The sequence below is a fragment of the Pan troglodytes genome, chromosome 21 (genome assembly GCF_028858775.2).
Source record: "Pan troglodytes isolate AG18354 chromosome 21, NHGRI_mPanTro3-v2.0_pri, whole genome shotgun sequence".
Taxonomy (NCBI): Eukaryota; Metazoa; Chordata; class Mammalia; order Primates; family Hominidae; genus Pan; species Pan troglodytes.
Genome location: NC_072419.2, coordinates 37794405 through 37797419, shown reverse-complemented (window position 1 = coordinate 37797419; position 3015 = coordinate 37794405). Strand labels below are relative to the sequence as shown.

At 53.7% G+C, this 3015-nt stretch overlaps 1 pseudogene; it reads right to left on the bottom strand.

Annotated features, from left to right (window-relative positions):
* Positions 1-281: 281 nt before the first annotated feature.
* On the bottom strand, positions 282-397 carry LOC112206547 (U6 spliceosomal RNA; annotated as a pseudogene).
* Between the last annotated feature and the right edge of the window lie 2618 nt (positions 398-3015).

Sequence of the window (3015 nt, the reverse complement as noted above, 5' to 3'; positions counted from 1 at the left end):
TGGATGCCTTCATTACCATGTGAATCCTGGGAAAGCGCTGCCGAGGCTGGGTGGTGGGTGGGCGTGGGCCGCAGGTCGGGGGGCTTGGTGTTCTCAGGCCCAGACCACACAGCGGCTGGGAAGTGGGTCTGGTGGAATCCTGAGAGACCCATTAAAAAACACCACCACCACCACCACCCAAAAAAACCAGAACAGATCATGGGGCTTCCCCTCTTATTTAATTTCTTATTTTAGGACATTTCTATCCTGTGGGGCTTAAAAGAGACACAGATTGGGAAAACAAAATTATTTTATTTTTTATTGAAGGCTTCACGAATTTGCGTGTCATTCTTGCTCAGGGGCAATGCCAATCTCTGTCTAGTTCCAATTTTAGTATATGTGCTGCCAAAGTGAGCACCAAAACCAATTTTATTAAGGAAGTAAAAACTCGTTTTTTGCGTTTTGGTTTTTTTTGCTTTCTCTGTTGCAACTTTCCCACAGATTGTGCTGCGCATTTGGGCCTGAACAGAAAAATCTGAGGCTTACGCAGCATGTGTACAATCAGCATCTCTGTGGAGGCATTCCCAGCAGCACTCTCCCGGAGTGGCTCTTCCGCTCATGTAAATACGTCCTAGGTCACTCTGGATGATTAGCAAATAGCTGCTGAGCAAACTGGAAGAAGCTGGTTTTAGGCTTGAAAAACAAAAGCTATTATCAATTTGGCCAGAGCAGAGAAGACTGGCTGGTGTTTGGGAAGGGGGCAGGTAGCAGGGAGATAATAACAAGGACCACTGACTATATATCTCCATTTTACAAATGAGGAAACAGCCTTTGAATCAGTTGGCCAAACCACACAGCGAGAGAATGGCACAGAATTCCAAACCCTGTTTCTCTAATTCCAGAGTCTATGCTCTTTCTGGGGTTTCTCCATGAGGCCAGAAGAGAGGAAGCCGCAGAGAGGCCGCTGTAGAAACAGACTGTGCGGGGTCTCATGCCTGCAATCCCAGCACTCTGGGAGGCTGAGGAAGGAGGACTGCTTGAGGATAGGAGTTTGAGACCAGCCTGGACAATATAGTGAGACCCTGTCTCTACAAAAATATTAAAAAATTAGCCTGGCCGGACGCGGTGGCTCACGCCTGTAAGCCCAGCACTTTGGGAGGCCAAGGCAGGCACATCACTTGAGGTCAGGAATTGGAGACCAGCCTGGCCAACATGGTGAAACCCCGTCCCTACTAAAAATACAAAAAATTAACCGGGCGTGGTGGCGTGCACCTGTAATCCCAGCTACTTGGGAGGCTGTGGCAGGAGAATCGCTTGAACCCAGGAGGCGGAGGTTGCAGTGAGCCGAAATTGCGCAACTGCACTCCACCCTGGGCAACAGAGGCAGACACTGTCTCAAAAAAAAAAAAAAAAAAAAAAAGAAAAGAAAGAAAGAAAAAAATTAGCCAGGCCAGTGGTGTACACATGTAGTTCTAGCTACTTGGGAGGCTGAGGTGGGAGGATTGCTTGAGACCAGGAGCTTGAGAGCTTGAGGCTGCAGTGAGCTGTGACTGCACCACTGGGGGATGACCCAGGCAAAGGGAAGCATGAACCAAAGAAACAAGACCTGAAACACACACACACACACACACACACACACGCAGAAAGCAGGGCTGGGCACAGTGGCTCACACCAGTAATCCTAGCACTTTGGGAGGCTGAGGCGGGCAGATCACCTGAGGTCGGGAGTTCGAGACCAGCCTGACCAACATGGAGAAACCCCCTCTCTACTAAAAATACAAAATTAGCCGAGCGTGGTGGTGCATGCCTGTAATCCCAGATACTCGGGAGGCTGAAGCAGGAGAATCGCTTGAACCTGGGATGCGGAGGTTACGGTGAGCCGAGATCCCGCCGTTCCACTCCAGCCTCGGCAACAACGGCGAAGCTCCGTCTCAAAAAACAAAAAAGAAAAAAAAAAGCAAGCAAGCAGATGGGACAGCACACATTCACAAACTCGCACAGGCAATGCCCTTGCAAAAGCCCTTTTATCAACCCAAACACTTCCACATGATCTGTCTCTCTTATACCCACACACCAATTACACACACCCACCCACCAATGCAGGCACTTGCTCACAAATGTTCTCAGAAACACATATTCCTAAACATACTTAGACACACACAATCATGCATTCACAATCACAACCATATAGAAACCCATCTACAGCACTGGTCCACGTAAGATTTCAACTTTACCATTACCCACAACTTGTAGAAACCCAAACATTAGCATAGACTCTCCTTTTTTTTTTTGAGACAGTCTCATTTTGTCGCCCAGGCTGGAATGCAGTGGTGCGATCTCAGTTCACTGCAACCTCCGCCTCCCAGGTTCAAGTGATTCTCCTGCCTCAGCCTCCTGAGTAGATGGCGAGAGGTGAGTGTGCTGGCAGCCCTCCCTCGCTCTTGGGGCTTCCTCGGCCTCGGCGCCCACTCTGGCTGCGCTTGAGGAGCCCTTCAGCCCGCCGCTGCACTGTGGGAGCCCCTTCCTGGGATGGCCGAGGCCGGAGCCGGCTCCCTCAGCCTTTGGGGAGGTGTGGAGAGAGAGGCAGGGGTGGGAACCGGGGCTGCGCCTGGCGCTTGCGGGCCAGCTAGAGTCCCGGGTGGGCATGCGCTTGGCGGGCCCCGCACTTGGAGCGGCTGGCCGGCCCGCCGCCCCAGGCAGTGAGGGGCTTAGCACCCGGGCCAGCAGCTGCAGAGGGTGCGCCGGGTCCCCAAGCAGTGCTGGCCCACCAGCGCTGCGCTGGATTTCTTGCCGGGCCTTAGCTGCCTCCCCGTGGGACACGGCTGGGGACCTGCAGCCCGCCATGCCCCGCCCGCCCCATGGGCTCCTGTGCAGCCCAAGCCTCCCTTACGAGCGCCGCCCCCTCCTCCATGGCGCCCGGTCCCATCGACCCCCCAAGGGCTGAGGAGTGCGGGCGGCACACGGCCTGGGATTGGCAGGCAGCTCCACCTGCAGCCCCTGTGCGGGATCCACAGGGTGAAGCCAGCCGGGCTCCTGA